The 17,954-nt window shown below is 38.9% G+C and overlaps 1 protein-coding gene across 36 annotated transcripts in view; it reads right to left on the bottom strand.

Moving 5' to 3' along the window:
- RBFOX1 (RNA binding fox-1 homolog 1) overlaps positions 1-17,954 on the bottom strand; it is a 1,151,565-nt gene that overhangs the window by 144,799 nt on the left and 988,812 nt on the right. The window lies entirely within an intron of this gene.

The raw sequence follows: 17,954 nt of genomic DNA on the forward strand, positions 1-17,954 counted from the left end.
CTTAAATAAAATATAGCTTAAGTGAATTAAACTAGTTTATTCTGCCATCTCAGGCAGCTGGCAACTTTTCTAAAGCTGCAGCAAAACTTTGCCCTTTTTTGCTTATTTTTTTTCTTTTCTTCTATCAGCTTATATAACAATATATTTTAAAGGTACCCCTATATTATCCTCAGCTGGTGGGCAGAATTGTGCTGTCTTTAGAATAGTTTTTTAGGAGTCTATTTCTTAAAAAGAAGAAAAAAAAAAAAGAAAGAAAAAAAGGCAGCTTAGGCGTTCCATGATTTCTGAGCAGAACATTCCCTATGTGGGAGTGCCTCATCTGCATAGCGGCATGTGGGTAGGATTTGGACAAGAGCACTGAAGGACCTGACAATCACAGAGAGATATGTGGGAAATCTCTTTTAAATGTAAAAAGACCTCGCCCAGCTTTCACTAACTTAAGTAAACATAATTTCCAAGGGAGGAATGAATGCATAAACTATCATGAGGCAGAAATGGGCTCGGAGCACTGCAATTTCTGTTGTGTACTAAAATACACCCAAGAAAAATTTCTTATTCTGTCCTAGGTCTAACACAGCAAAAAATCAGTGAGAAATGGAATTTTGATCAATGTTAAAAATCTGCATGTGATTTTTTTCCAGCTAATGACATGCAGAACAAGTTATAGCTGATTTCTGCCACTGACATTCTGTCAATGTAATAATAGATCCCTCTTTTGACGTAACTTGACTACCATTAGCATTCTAAATATAGTGATCTGTTTTCTTAATACCTCCTCAGAAAACTGAAGTAAAAACGTAAAACAGAAGGCAACCTGGGCCAGTTTCTTGTGCACAGAACGTGTCTCCAATGCACTGCTCTCTAGAAATTTGTAAATCCAGCTGCTTACCAGCCTGGTAGAGAGTAAATTTACAGTTTGAACCAAACTGAGATTACTAGCCTGCAAAAAATACCTCTGCAGAAGCCAACATGAAAAGCTTGGTTTGTTCAAACCTGAGACATTTTGAAGCAGTCTGTGGAGCTGCCCGCTCCCTTGAAGAGAGAGCTGAGCAGCCTGACTCACGCTCCTGGCTGGGAAACGAGACATTGTCACTGCTCCTGAAAACATGGTCAGGACTGCCCCCAGGTTCCTCTGCATGATGTCATCACCCAGCAACTGCACTGACTCTGGGGAGGCTCTTGCAGCTTTCGTGAGTTCCCAGTCTGGCCCACTCTGCTGGGGTGTATTTGATGAGGAGGTGTTGGCCAGGGACAGGGTGCAGGGCTGGGGCTGTGCCAGCCCTGCCAGGGCACCCTGGGCACAGCAGGGCCAGCAGAGCAGCAGCAGCTGCTGCCAGTGCTGCTCCGCATGCTCCGCGCCCTTTACATGCCGGGACAGCACAAACCACCTGGGCTTCGGCTCCGCTGGGAAACAAACACTGAATCAGCATCCTTGGGTCCCTTAATCCTAAATTTAGCAAACCATTCCAACTACCAAAGAAACTACCTGTCAATTTTTAAACTAACAACAGGGTTTTGTGTATTTCTTGTATTTCCTTTGGGTTGCCGTCCTAACTTGGACAATAGAGACTTGCACAACTCTGAAATAATTTCACTAAAATGAACACATTAACATAACTTGTGAAGCTCCTTTTCTGCAAACTCAGCTTTCATATAATCCTAAACAATATCTATTCTATATTTTGTAATTCAGACACAGGTTAGGCCATCCTAAAATACAGAAATGTTTCTGTCCCTTAATTAATACGTGCCAAAGTAATGTTTACGGGTAAGTTCATTCACAAGCAGTGGCAATAAAGTAAACTATAACCCAAACCAGTGTGTTCTGTGTTACTAGAGTTCCTTACATTTTCATACATATTGGGTATGTCATTATTGCATAAAAAGATGCATGCCTTCAATCCAATCTTTAAATGAATGTAAACTGTTATTTAAAGTCACCACATTCTAAAAATAACAGAATGGAAAAAAGCAGGGAATGAAACATGTTATAAACTGGTCATCTGGACTACCCAAAGTGACCAACCTATTCTATTTCTTCTTATTACTATCTCACAAAAAATTCACAGCCAGGTAAAACAACAAACAAACCCACCTCAAACTCAAACCACCTTTCTAGAAAGATTAAAAAAACCTCTCAAAGCTGTGTTCATATGGCATTTTCCACATTAACCTGGAGGTACCGAAGACCTCTTAGGTGTTTTTTCTCTCTGCTGAGCAATGCCAGTGCCAGTCCAAGCCCAGTATAACCCTGCCATCTTTTAAGTGCCAAGACAACTCAAAAGATTTGGTGGAAGAAAAAAAAAAAAAAATCAAGACTGCTTCCAATTTCCCCGTGAGCAGCTTAGACTCAGACTTTGCCTTTGTGCAGTGAGCACTCACACCTCTCCCTCTGCCAGCCCTGCTGTAAACACACACTGCTGCACTTCAGCCAACCTAGATGTTTACTGAGTGAGCTTGAGCTGCCTGCTCTGATCATTTCATTTTATGCCATTCCACGGTCATTAACATCCAGGTTTAGCAGAGAAGCTGTTTAATTGTTCAGTCAAATAACGCATTTCAATTTACTGTTATGTCAGTGGCATTAGGAATTCCTACTGCCCAGTCCATACAACAGGAAATAAAAATAAAAAACTGCTTACTTCACAAACATGAGAAATGTACAACTGCAGCATCAAGCGATTCATATCAATGGCATACAAAAGACAAGTGAAAAACACAAGCAAGAAGCACCTCTGGAGTTTAAATCTAAAAGAGGTTTGGGCAAAATAAAACCTGACTCTGGAAGAGGCACGGCACGTATCTGCCACAGCTGCTCAGAAAGGCAGGTGTCTGAATTTTGTAGCAGGTTTAACAACACGACTGTGGTGTATTGTTAAAAATCAAACCCACCTGCCTTCTTCTGCAGAAGGAACAAGAAAGGCTCCATCTCAAAGGCAGTCCCTACACACTAACCCTGCCCTGGTGCTGCCAGCCTGCCTTCCTGGGCCTGCAGCAGGACACAGGGCTCTCAGGAAAAAGAACTCTACCAGATCTAAGAGAAAGGGCTCACCTGTTTGCTTATTATAAATTCTTGACTGGGAATTTGGTCTCTTTTCATTCACAGACTTGAAATTTTGCCTTTAAAACACCTGCTGTAAGAACATCCACCCCAATAATGACTCAGTTGACATTTCTCACACATGTGCCCACAGGAGCATTACAAATGTTGTGAGAAACAGTAATGAGGTAAAGCCCGTTGTTCCCAGCTCAAATACTACCGGGCTTATTTGGCACAAGTCTACATCATGGAATACAGAAAGAAACAATGCCTCAGAAAGCAAAGAGGGAGTTACTGCTACAAAGTAATCTACAGCTAAATGCAAATTAACTGAAGATAAAAAACATTACAAATGACACAGATGATTCCAAACATGCAACATGTCTGAGAGAAAAATCATTTTTCACAAACTGATTCACACAAATCCAGATAAAATGGGAACTGTGAAGCCGCTGACCAGGGGTTCCACAAGAGCTTCTCTTTCTGGAAAAGGGAGAGATGGAGCACTTGATTAAAGGGTTCCAAGATCCTCACTTTCTGCTATGAAAGAAATGCAAGGGCAAGAAGCAGAGATAACCAGAAAACCCCAGTGCCTCTACATAACCGAATCCCCCAAATCTAAAATTGGTATCTGTGAATAAAACCCCAAAACCAAACAACAAAACTACACACTAGTTCTCAAAGGAACAACAAAATCCCTAGGGAGATCCTAGGACACACTTGTCTTAGTCAACAGAGTTACTTTAAATTGAAATACGAAACTTAATTCCCAAAAGTTTGGGGGTTTTTCTAATTTTTTTTTTTTTTAAGTCTGACATCAGATCACTTCTAGTCCCTTTTGGGACTGTGTAATGATAAGACAAAGGAAATTTAGAAAGGTTACTCATTCTTGATCTCTCTTTCAGGTATGTGCAGGCTCCTGAAAAACCACGTCAGGCAGGAACAGGAATAATCAAAGAAACCTCAATTTCTACTTTCATTTTCTTAGAAAAATATAACAGCATCAATCCCAATACAACAACACTAATTTAAACTTCTTCCTTAATGAACTGGGTTTTGCAGTGCCTGTATTTCATAAACATGGGCTAATGACCTCCGATACTTTGCCTGTGTTTTCTAAATTCTTTTTTTTCTAATGTTGTGGTTTTAAGGGTGGTCTGCTTAAAGCTACCAGAGTAAATTATTTTAGCCCTGTGAACCCACTGAAAAAATTGCAATCAGAGAATAGATCTAAGATCTTTTTTAAATGACAATACTAATATTTTACATGTTTCCAGCACTGCATTCCTTCACTAGTATCGAGTCAATTTAAGAGAACCCCTTTTGTGTGACAGATTATGGCTGCCTGCCACACGCAGATTTAAATGTGTACAGAGAGATCCTCAGCTGGTCTGCATTCTCAAAAATGCCCCTTGAATTCTGCTCAATATTTTGATACTGCCAGAATATAGGTTTGACATTTTTAATATAGGACAATTAAACTATTTTGTTAACAGCCCAAACCCAAACAGATAAGTGATAGTACACAGAGGCAAAAGGGAAGAAAGACCCAGCAACAAATAAATTTGCACTGTTTCACCACTTTTTTTCAGAAATCTCTTGTGGTCTGGTCCATTTAGCACCTGCTAAGCCTAAACTCCTCTTAAAAACTGTCAACAACTGAGGTACAGATTCATTTTCCGTTCTGATCCCTTGCTGCTGTGAGCACCGTTTAGAAAAGGAAAGTCATCCTGGTCCTGCTCTAATCCACATGCACAAAAAGTGGCGGGGATTGGTCTCAGGCAGAAACCAAAAGAATTAAAATAAGCCCCTGCGAACTTGCCTTGCATGTAACTGCTGCCATCTTAATAAGGTGAGAGCAGCTTTTAAATCCCAGGCAGCTTCAGAAGCTGCAGCCCAGTCCCTGCCATATGGAGACAGCCTGGAATCTGTCAAGTTCACTTAGTGAGTTTTATCTTTGGGGAATCAGTCAGGCAAGCTAGATCAGAATAAACAGGATGCTGTTGAGATCTGGAGGCTAATGCTGGTACAGGCTGGACTACTGAACCAAAAAGATCAGTTTTAAATAAACATGTGGTACCTAGAAAAATTAACAATAATTAAAGCTGTAAAGGCACAAAAACAACTACGTGGGATTCTTACTGGGCTCTGAAAAATGCTCTTCTCCCTTTGCCTACAGGAAACAGCCAGACTTTCCATTTCTTTCCATAATTCCTAATATAGAAAAGTAGCACGACAACATTTACATCAGCATTAAGCATCAATAATTTAACATATCCTATTTAAACACTGTGCCGAATTAGACGCCCTTCTTTGTAAGTGTTCAAGAAAACAGAACACCGTGAGCAATGTCATGTTCACACAATCTCCATGCAAGCCCAAGCTGCTGCTTCATGCTTCGATAGGAGATGAAAATCTGGGGTCTCCAAACCTATCAAATCCTGTTCTGATGGATGGGGATAAGATAGACTTTGTTGTGCTCTGGGTAAAAGCCAGAATGTTAAATGTAATCTTCTGCACATGCTTTTACTGATATTCAGCATAAAAATAAGCCTTATCCATTTTTATTAGTTGGTCTGAGCCAGAACCAATTCTTTTGATGTCACCTAGCTTATAAAATGCAGCACTATAGGCAAGGGAGGTTTTAAAATGCTTCATAGACTTTATCCATTATATTAATGGCTTTCAGATTGCAATCTGTGGAGCACTTTCTGGTGCTGATCCACAGGCAGCTGGCCAGTCACCTGGAGCTGGCTCCTCTCACTGTTCCCCTCTGTTTATTCCCTATAAAGACAAAGCTGAAAAGGGGCTAACAAAAAAAAGACATAATGCCGTTTTTAATGCTATTTTTCTAGATAAACACTTGCAGTCCTTGCCATGGGACCATCCTGAGAGGAAAGGACTGTGAAGGTAGGAAAGGCAACACAGCTTGCTGGCACCATTCACTGTGCCAGACAGGAGAGGGATGGGGAGGAGAATGAGAAACAATCATTTTACTGTAGGATTAATGTGACTAACTTTAAACTGAATTGTTAAATCAGCTCATTTTTCAGCTTTCCCCTGTTTTTGAGGCAACAAGCCAAATTTTACCACATCCCCCAGCAAGATGAACTTGCCCTGCCTTGGTATTTTGCAGAATTATTTTCTGTTTAAGAATGTACTGAGAAAAACTCCTTAGAAATGGTAGCTTGCACTGGGAAAAAGAAAAACAAACAAACAAACAAAAAAAAAAACCAAAACAAAAAAAACCCCCACTTCTTTGAATACTTTAGGTGTCACTTAGGATTCATCAAAGGAATTCAAGTTATCTCTTTACATAAAGTAAGCAAAGAAAGCTACACTGACCTGGGTCACCAGGGTAGGAAAGGCTTCTGGGAACCTAATGAGTAAATCATAATTAACAAGGTATCTGTATTTGCCAAATTATATATATTAAAAAAATATATTTCTGTGGTAATAGCATTTAATTTAATTTATTTCTTATTTTCAGATATGCATTTTCTATGTATTTTAGCTGGCCTTATCCCTTCACCTTGGGAATACAGTCACCAGATGAGAGTTTGGAAGTCATGCAGTCACACCAGTCCACCAACCCTAACAGTGAAAAGATTCAACAACTGAAATAATTTAATGTAATTAATCATTTAACAGTAATACAATCATCATTAGATGACAGAAATTTTGGTGAGTGCATGCCTGAGCAGATTATAAATTGCACATGGCAGAAGAGAGCATCATTCAGAGCAGCACTGGAACGGGGCATTTACTGCTCCCAGTTCTAGGACAGGAGAATGGGGAACAGCCAGAGCCAGGCTGCACTGGAATTTCTACCTGGAACAGCCAGATCTGTGCTGCACTGGAATTTTCACACCTGGGAACAGCCAGATCTGTGCTGCAATAGAATTTTAATCTGGGAGTAACGGGGCCGCCTTTCCCAGCAAGAAAAGCCCGATTGAGGAAGCACCAGGGAGGCAAGAGGACTGATGAAAAATGCTCAATCCTCATTGTTTGGTGTGGAGATCCACCACTGATCCACCATAACAATGTGGGCAGCTAAGTTTAAATTTATATTTAACGAATATCTGCAAGTGGCCCTAAATTTTTCCTTACAAATAAAGCCTGAGACCTAAATACTTACTATATGTGATGGTTAAAAATCCTTGTTTTCCAATGAAACAATTTCCTGCTTAAACTTAGGGTATCTCTTAGCCCAGAAGTTTTCTTTTCAGACCGATGAAATCTCTCACAGTTAACTACGTGTGCTTACTACAGACATCAGGAACAAGTGATTTCTGTCTTACATCTTTCATCCAAGTATTTATAGATGATAACATTGTAATAAACCACTTGTTTCCAGTGTTGACTTTTAAATATTTTTAAAATATATGCAACAGTATTTTTCACTCATTCATGTGGAAAAAAACGCCAGATTGTAACTTTCCTTATGGATCAAAAAAAAAAAAAAATTGCCAAATTTTACAGTTTGTTTTCTTTAGGGAATCTTCATAGACAATGATACACACTGGTCATAAAAGCACTATAAAAGTTTTATCTAGTTACCAGCAACAGCTTTAAAAAAATTATTGAAAAGAATTATTAAAAAATTATTATAAGATTATTTTTTTAAAAAATTGTCCTATGCTTTTAGCTCTCACTTCAGAGCATTCTACAGAAACTTGGAGAAGCAACAGCAGCATCTCATTCCAACTTCAATAAGCAGTAAGCACTGATACCCAAATAAGTGTGTTTTGTTTAGAATTTTTATTTTCTCACATGGAAGAGGAAGAAGACATAAGCAGATGTTGCAAGATCTTCCATGATCATTTCACGGCAAGTTTTATGAAATGTCTCAAAGCCCCATGAGCAGGCATAAAAACAAATAAGGACTAAGAGAGATCCATATTAAAAACAACCATTTAGAACCCATAGACTCATCATACATGATTTACCACCCCCAACACAGATCTCACATGTGTTCTCTGTGAAATAATTTGCTCAACTGCTCTGACAAACACCTGAAATTCAAGTAGTTCCAGTGGACACCCATAATCAGTGAATCACCACTCACAATCAAGAGCCTGATGACACCTTTCATTCATAAATAATAAATAAGAACTTTTCTTTATAGAAAAAAAGCTGGAGCCTTCACTCTTATTCCCATCCTGACACATTTGGGGCATAATTCCTTACTGTCTCTATGCCTCATAGTAAACTCCAGAAATAGGTGAGGATATCTGGAGGACTTCTTATAAGGTTTATCTGACTACAAGATACCTGTTTTGAAGTTCTCAAGGTATTATTCAGCAATGTTGAATTCTCCTATTCAATATTAAATAAATAAAATTACATTTCACTTAATTTTAATAGAACAGCTTCAGAGTCTTGAATTAGATCTTTTACTCTGTCATTAAAGATTTCATTGATGGTCAGAGAAGTATCTTTATTCACAAGCCAAACATATTAAAGAGGAAGTTTTCTTTTACACACTCTTCAATTACTGAACAAGGACTCAGTGACTGGAGACTGATGAAGATTGACTATGACTTTCATTAAATTAAAAAAACAACAACAACAAAATCAGTAAAAACAAACTGTAAATCCACTGACCTAACCAGTAGTGATTCCATAATAATCCCCCTTCTTCCCTGCAGCCTCCAGCTTTCCCTTCCCCTTTTGTTTTTTTCCTTCAACAACTAGAAAATCTACAGATTTTCTTCAGAACTTACTGGAGATTCTGAGTCTGGAGAATCCCTGGGTGCCTTCTAGGAACTACCAATTTCAAAGCAGTACAAAAATGACCGTAAAAATCCGGATGGTGCCCATGACAGCAGTGAGGAAGTTGATCAGTTCATGGTTATCTTGGTCCTTCCTTACAAGAACAAACCCTTCAGAAGAGTCACTGGATCATTAATAAGTATTTCTTCTCCAATATATGCTGTAATTCTCTGGGGAATGTTTTTTTTTTTCCCCCCAAGACCCCTAATGCCTGTAACCATACGGTTTGACCTTTCCTTCCTTTCTTGACCTAACTGGCTGAGTGCCAGCCATCCTCCCACAGTGGGAGACTAGATAAGACCCCTGTACTTGCTTGTTCTCTCTCTTGCCCCCTGGAACCCTTCGAGAATAAAGGCCTTGGAATAATCCTGGGGTAAGAGCCTCTTTTGGAATCTTTTGTCCTGTCCCTCTGAGATATCCCTCCAAAGCCTCTCAAGAGCTAGTCGGGGGGGGGGGGGGGGGGTGCTGTGGAGGAATATTCTCAAATATACTGATTTTTAAATTTTTTTGTTTGTTTTTTTGAAGCGCCATTAGCCATTAGGGCACTCAGGTGGAATGAACTATTTAAAAAATAGTTCTCTTTCTGAATTAAAATAGAATTTAAATGTCTACAAGAGATTAATAGATGCTGCGATGATTGCAAACTTCTGTACGTTTTTGTGAGACCTGACATTTAGATTTTTTCTTTAAAAATGAGGAAAAATAAAAAAATAATTCTGTTTTTCAGGAGACTTGTAAGCAAGGTTTTTGGCATACTGTCACCAATTCTAACCTAAATACACTTCAAGCTTAATTTAAATTTAAGGTAGGTCACATAGGATCCTGCTTCAATTCATTTGCAAAGCATGCATTCTTTTATGTATCTATGATGACAAAAAACAGAGTACAGAAGATGGGATATTTTCATTCTTGTTGTTGTTGAACAGGATGTTCAAAGGCCCTGTCAAATATTTTTGCTGGATGTGTTTAATCCTAGAGCTCTTAGACACAGCTGGTTACCTTCAACACAGTTTCCTGATCTATTTATGAGGCTGAGACTAAACTAGGTCTACTTAGAAAAAGTAAAACCTAAGGAAAACGCCCTATTTGAACCTGGTTAGGCTGAATCCCTGTTAACCAATTCAAAGTTTTATGCTGTTGTAATGATCTGGACCGGCAGAGAGATGCATTTTATACAACATGAAAGAGAGAGAAAGAAAGAGAAAGAAAGAGAGAGAAAGAGAGAGAAAGAGAGAGAAAGAGAGAGAAAGAGAGAGAAAGAGAGAGAGAAAGAGAGAGAAAGAGAGAGAAAGAGAGAGAAAGAGAGAGAAAGAGAGAGAGAAAGAGAGAGAAAGAGAGAGAAAGAGAGAGAAAGAGAGAGAAAGAGAAGAGCACAATAAGAGAAAGGTGCACAAGAAGATTTCATTATAAATATCACCAAAGTTTATAAAGATCAGATTACAAATGTGCATATTGTTCTTAAGACATTGCAAGGAATGGTGGCTGCAGGAAAGAGAGGAGCAATAAACCAGAGCCACTGCTCTGAATGCAGCTCAGATTCTTGTTGGCACATGGCATGGCAAACATTGAATTATCTGAATCTGGTTCTGTTCAGGAAATGGTTCTTTCTCTCTAAAAAAGTTTTTAAAAGCTCAGAAGCATAAAATGCTTTCTGTCCACACAACTGAAAAAGCTGCACACAACAGTGACAAGTGAACCTGCTTCTCTAATAGTGTTCTCTTAGAGAACACTGCTGCATCACTAGCTTAAGATTTTACTGAAATAATTAAACACAGGTTTTAAGTGGTTCCTGCTGCCTTTAAAAGATGTCTTTCTATCATCTGAAAAACTTCTAAAGAGCAGCTCCTTTATAAGAAGAAGACAAGTGCAGCATTTCTCGTTCAGATTTCCCTCCTGTAGGTCTTTGTTCTGCATGTTTGTTTTTCCTGGCCTCTGAATGCCCATCAAGCCTATTCTACCATTTACAGGAGGAGCACAAGAAAATCTCTTCAACGACAATAGAACTGTGCTACATTTACTCCATTTTACAGCAAACTAGGGGGAAAAAAAAAAAAAAATCCACTTTTTCCTCCACTTTCACCAGAGCTGAAACGACTGACTTGTTCAGAGGCAGCTCTGGCAGTGACGTGAGCTCTGTCTGAGCCAGGGGAGTGCCTTTGCCTTCCCTGCCGTGCCTCTCCCCTCCCTGGGCTGCACCCTGGGGGCTTTAGGAGCCTGCAGCTCCCAGCAGCCTGTCCCACTCCTCTGCTTCAAGAGGAACACCAAAGCCAGCTTGGAAAAACAGAAACAGGTGCTGTGCCCACTCCTCAACCAAACTGAAAAGGATGCTTCAGCTGATCACTCCCCTTGAGTGTGCACCAACTTCGCTGAGGTGTGATAATTTTCAAAAAACAAATAATTTTTTTTCCATTTCAAGTATGGGAAACGAAGTATGGAGAGGTTCCATGGTTTGTGCCCCTCAGGGGCAGGGGAAAGTGGGATCCAGGAATACTCATTTATAGAAGGAACTGAAAGTCTCTTTTTTGACATTTGACAGTGCATACAAACAACATTAGCAGTCTAAAATGTTCAAACCTAAGTATTCTTTCTAAATATCAAAGAATAGGATTTCAAAAGTTATTAAAAACATTTTAAAACAGGCTAACTTGTGGAATGTTATTTTCAGCTTCCCTTTTGATCTCTGTAGGACTTGCTCTGGCAGTTCTCAAATCCCAAACAAGACTTATAATATTTTAATTCTCATCTCAATGACCACCTTGTCTAAAGGCGTGTGCCACCCACATGACAGCAATAACATTCAGGCCATTTTTATTTTACATTTCTGCTGTAAAAAAATGTGGAAATAACACATTATTTGAAGATATCTGTATTATTTCCTTCACTTTAAAGAAGGGCTGTTCTTGAGACATGGAACAAGTGAAGAATTCTAGAACTTTCAGACTGTTTTGAGAACTGCTCCACAGCCCTGCCTAGAACACATCCCTGTCTCTTTTCTTTGGAAAAACAGATTATATTGGTTACCTACAACATACCTGTTGTCAGGTTACAGCTCCTGGGGTATTCTGAAAATTAAAATTCTACAAACTGAACTTTTCTTTCTGTCTTTACACGTACTCCAAACATGCTGCTCTCTCTCTCTCCACAGAGAGAATTTTATCTGACACGCAACCAGGTTGAGAACTTTCCTCAGCAAAAGCTCAGAAATACCAATTTATTCACATTAGACTCTGCTCAGTACTCCTTTCCATTCAACTCCGTATCTCCAGTACGTCCACTTAAATAGTTCTAGGGAATATAATAAAATAGAACCAGATTTAGACCCTTCAGCATAGTCCTTAAAACCATATTCTGGACTGCCTGAATAAACAAACACGATCATATGTATGAACTTCTGTGGGTTATCGTTTCTCAGGAATGGGTACTTAAAATTTACCTCATCCTCCCCACCTCAGAGCCACAAGCTACACCCAGCAGTTGAAAATTAAAAGAGCAAAACAAGATGCCCTCAACCTCTATGGGTTTCTGGAAGTACATCCACTTTAATATGTTCATGCTCCATGTCAAACATCCCCCTTTAGAAGAATTTCATGCCATGTATTGCATTCAAAATTGCAAATATAAAGTATCTGCTAACATTTAATAGCCTCTAGGTATAATCAGCATAAAACCAGCATAAAAGGGACTCAATATGAATACGAAATGTTTAAACCAAATGTGATGGAACCTCATGGGGAATTCTGCCACACATGCTGTCCTTTCTTCTAGGAGGTCCTTCACTGTCCTTGTAGGGGGTACAGAAAATGATGTGGAAAAGAAAAGAAACCCAAGCACCATGATGCTGCAGCAGTGTTTAACCACAGCTTCAATGAAGCCAGCTTTGATCACTTCTGAGGGAAAAGCAGTGACCTGTCCTTTAAGGAGAGTGTTTCCTCTTTTGATCTGAACGTTGCACTCATTTAAACTGAGTTCCAAGTGTTAGTGTCTTATTTAATACTTAGTTATAAAAATATCACATAAACAGCTAAAAATTCAGGACACTCACAAATCCCACTCCAGTCACTTTACATTGTAGCTGTGTTCAGTTTTGAAAGATGCCCGAGGTAGGTTCTCATGCACCACAAAATCTGCAGCAGGAAGTAGCAACTACTGTATAGATCAGCTGAAAATAACCAAATTATTTAACTATTATTTAAACTCTAAATAGCACATCGGCCAAGGCAAAAGCACAAGTGCTCAATTGTGATTTCTGCCTTTGTCCCAGGATATTAAATATCTATGTTAATGATAGATAGGTAGGATACACAGCTGCCTCTGAATGCCTAAAAGCAGAGGCTGTATCAGAACCATCCACAGCAAATCTGCAAATCTTTTCTGTTATGGAAGATAATGACACTCACAACTGATTAAATATAGGTATATATATATATATATATATATATATATATATATATATATATATATATATATAAAGAACTGGAGTAAAATCTGCCTATTTACGTCAGTTCAACTAATTCTCTGTTGATAAGAATAGTTTTAATTTTTTGCAGACCAGTAAAATTCCAGTAAAGATAAATTAAGTCTTCCTCCTTGGTGTGCAAGACAAAAGACATCCCCCTGGACAAGATTTGGGACAATTAAAAATAATGATCACTGATATTAAAGATACATAATCCTAAAAATAAACTCATCCTTAAAAATTCCTTCAATATTTCATGAGCTACCACTATTACAAATAGCGTGACAGACATCTGGATTTTAGATAATGATTCAGATTTTCCTAAAATTCACCATCTTTAGACCTCTGAGGATTATTCCAGCTACCATTAAGAAGATTCAGATTCCAAACTCAGATTGTAAACTGGAAATACTTCTGAAATTTTCCATTGTTTGGGTGCAAGGCTGTACTCTGCATTTACCCCAACCTAAAATGCCCAAACTGATCTCTACAGAAGACACCATGCTTTCCTTCTTTTTAGGGACAGATCCAGCACTGTTACATTTCGATCTAAGTCCTAGACACAAATGATTCTATAATTCTAAGTGCTGGGAAGATGCCCCTTTAATTTATCCTGATTATTTTAAGAACAGATGAAATGCCATTAAAGTTACACCTAAATTATAAGTTAGTCCTTTTTCACTAGGTTGAACTCACAATTTTTAGTCTGCAACTGCTCAAGATAGACCAATTCCCAAATGACACTTCACAAACCAGACCTTGCTTTCTCCTGCACCAACTCCTTGTCATCTGAAGGCTGCCACCAGGAAATTAAATCTTAGAATCCTTAATTTGTACCATTTCCAAGCTCTTCCTCACATTAGAGCTACTATGAATTCTCTTTCCCACTCAGACAAATGATCCAGGGATTTATTTCAATATGCAAAAGATTAGTCTTTTAGATTTGTTAGTCCTTTAAAATTCAGCGCTACTTGAAATAAGTTCCCCCATAATTTCATTTGGATTTGGCTTTTTTTCAGTGGTAATTACCTGTTGTTCAAGCTCTCATATCTGATATTCTAACGCATCTAAACAAGCAAGATTATTATGACTCTTTAACATCAGACAATTTAAAACTCAGTTCTGTAATGTAAGTTACATTCCCTGACCTCCTGAAACCTCTACTTTTTGCTATCATTTTGGGGCCTGAATAAAGAAAAGACAGACTTCCCCACTCTTGTATTTGATTGATAGCAGCGACAAATGAAACAGCTCGTTTGTACTGTTTGAACCCCATTTTTTTAAAAATCTCCGAACACTGAAAAAATAACAAACCAAAAGGTCTTACCTACCACAATTCAAGAAAGAGTGCATAACATTACTATGTAGCCATTTCCATATCTCAGGACATGTTTTCTGTATTAGCATGAATTACATAACAACAACAAGGATAAGTTATTTTGCAATTTTGAACCTGTTCCCAGTGTGAATTTCTGAAGAAAAGTTTAACCTCTTCAAATAAAGAGATTCATATTATTAAATTCATATTTATTCATATTAATAAATACCATGGCCAAAAGGGGAAGGTGTGTCAAAGCAAAAGTCACAAGATGGAATAAATGGAAGGAACATGAAATGTTTAATTCAACCCCCAAATTGTTCTAAGATTTCAAGATGGCTAAAAAGACTCTAAAATCAGGTTAAACACAGTTCATATGCATGAATGGCTTTAGGCCCCATGGTCCTTCCAACCCAGGGACTCCCATTTGTATTGGAAGAGGAGTTTAGAAGTATGGTACTCAGTTTTAGAAGGTCTGTACCTCATTTGGCTGACTTTGATTTTGGAAAACTGCAGATTTCACTGTTAGCAAATTCATAACACTTCATAAACTCCTGGAACAACTTCAGGACTGAGAGCACTTCAGTACTAGAGAGAGGCAAATTTACCCGTAAGTAATGAGAGGAGAAAACCTTGCCACCCCTCCCCTGCCACCCTCAGCACGACAGAACACAGAACAGCAGCATCCTGCTACATCAAAAAGGGTAAAATACTTGAGGCACTTAGCCCGTTGGCAAATGATGCTTGGGGATTTCTAGATGAATGACTTGTGTCTATGTTTACAGCCTTTCAGCAGAGTGCTCACTGTTTACTCTGGAATTAATCCAGGTCCATAAAACTAGTGATACATCAGTGTAACAGATGTGCTTAAGTGACTCTGCATTATAAGGAGATCTACTTTACAAAAAGCTCAATAACCGGTTTAAGATGATTTTGACAATCCCAGCCTGTAACTTATCAGCACCTACTGTACTAACTCCTGTTAGTGGACTGGTAGTCTCTAGTTCTAAGTATTTCATCATTTCATTAATTGTGTTTTAAAAGTATTGAAACTAATAAAGGCAACGATGTTGGACAATCATGTCCTAGTCCTTGACATAAGTCTAAATTATTCCTATAACATCACTATGTTGGAAGCAGTTTAATTTGCGTTCATCCCATTTTTACAATATGCTGGAACGTAAACAAGGTTTCTTGATCTGCAGGACACAGGATGGAGCCCAAAGCAATGCTAATGCTGCTCTCTAAAGGACCAACACAGCAAATAAAGTGCAGGTGTTGTTTAACAACTGTTAATGTATTTGGCTGTAAAGGCTTTCTTAAGAGGTCACTACCATTATCTACTTTTCCAATCAATATGTGACTTACTTGCAACTTAACTTGGAATATTGGAGTTGAAAGTTTCTGAAACATGTCAGAGCTCTTTCAGAGAAGGTGGTATGAACAGCCACATAAAGAATCTATTTGAGAAATTATTTTTCTTTTTTTTTTCTTTGATGCTCTCTATTGTGAAACTTTTATAATGTTGATCATAGAGAAGGTCTTTCCTCAAAGCTAATAAAATCATTGAACTGAGAGCAGAAGGTGGAACTCCAGTGTCCTAAATAGGGCACCGACAGATTTTGCTCTCTAGTTTGAAAGGCCTGTGTGTGTGAACTTCTGTCCCAGCCAGCAAAGGTCCTGAGTGCATTTTTCATCCCATGTAAGTTCAGGGGCTTGGCATGCAGACAGCTCAGTAACATTACACACACGTTGTCTCAGTCTACTTTCATTTGGAAAAGGTGCAGGTAGAAACACTGCAGGTTTCACGATGTGAAGTAACAAGGTGTCAGATGGAAGCAAGTCTCCCATAAAACAGCATGGTTTGGGGCTTCCCAAACTCTTTGGCTGTTTTTGACCTGAATCTATATTTTAAGCATGATAAAACCTGAGGATACCTGAGCCTTTAATGTAAATACATGCATTTTGAAATGATACATGTTTGCACTGAGTGGTCATGCTGTGCTGTTACTCTAAGTGTAATATTCCTGAAGCGCCTTTACAAAGCCAGCTGGAAACCTTGACATTTCATCCATATTGTTATTTATATACATATTTACTGCTGCCACCTGCTTGTAACTTGGCTCACACCACGAAGCAGTACGTTCCCCTTGTTTCATTATACTTTGACATTTCACTAGAACTGCAGAGCTGCCCATTTCTCAGTTTCCAATTGCTCTGCAGCCACTCTCGAATCATATTGGCTTAGTAATAGAATAAAGATCTTTCTCCGTGGTAGCTCTAACCTCTCCTTCCCGTACCCAGATGGTGGAAATCGCTGCTGGCACATGTAACAACTCCAGCACAGCTTCTGCTGCCTAAATGAACCCCCAAAAAGCCCACAGAGCTGGATGAGAATAGGGAATTGGGAGGCGAGGAGGAGGGCTGGCCAGTGGGCTGGGCTGAAAGGGAGAAGGGTTTGGTACAGGCTGTGTGCGGCTGTGATGGAGCACGGGGCACCCTCACACTCACTGAGCCTGCTCCTAGGGAAGAAAGCAACATTAGCTGACAAAGTTAATGAACTTAATTTCATCAGCAGCACCACAACATCCATTTTTACTATTATTCAAATAACTGAGTTATTTGATAGCCCTGATGCCTCACAAAAAGGCCACTTTCCAAGGAATAATACTGGAATGAGCCAGGGGACAGCCAGGCTTCTCCAGTTTACCTTTGTCCTTGCTTTGCTCAGACCACCAGCAAGGATGCTTCTGAGAAAGGCTGATCACCCCTACCCACACACCCAGATGTTTAAAAACACATCTGAATTTCCAGTTCCTTTGTGCATATCCCAGGAGGAGTGCTGCAAGCCTGGTGTGATGGGATTGAGGGAACCCTGGGACAGCACTGAGCCAGGCTGCTCTGGAGAACAATTCGCTCTGGGCCAGTCTGCTGGACAGACAAAAAAAATGTTTCTGTGCTGTCAGTCCAAGAGTTTGCCAGGAGCCATTTGAAACATACAAATGGAAATCTACAGCGTGAAAACCTTTACGTGTGACAGGAATCTTCCATGACTTCATAAAGTTATACTGCTTTACTTCTAACACAGGCTAGAACACAACCTAGCATACACATATTAAATTAATTTTAAAGAAAATCCTCTAGGTATTCAGCATTTAAAAACCTAAAATTGAGGGAAAATATACATGAAAGAACAATAACCAATATATTAAAAATTACTGTAAAACTATGGGCATTTACATAAGCTATAAAAAAACCTTATATAACATATCTCTAAGAAAACATCTCTTCTACCTATTTGTAAACCCTGTCTCCATGAGGAGAACAGAGGAGCCTTCTCGAGTAGTTAAAAGGCCAACAGTTAC

Source organism: Chamaea fasciata, unplaced genomic scaffold (genome assembly GCF_029207755.1).
Source record: "Chamaea fasciata isolate MVZ Bird 193981 ecotype frontalis unplaced genomic scaffold, bChaFas1.0.hap1 SCAF_16, whole genome shotgun sequence".
In the NCBI taxonomy this organism is placed as follows: domain Eukaryota; kingdom Metazoa; phylum Chordata; class Aves; order Passeriformes; family Sylviidae; genus Chamaea; species Chamaea fasciata.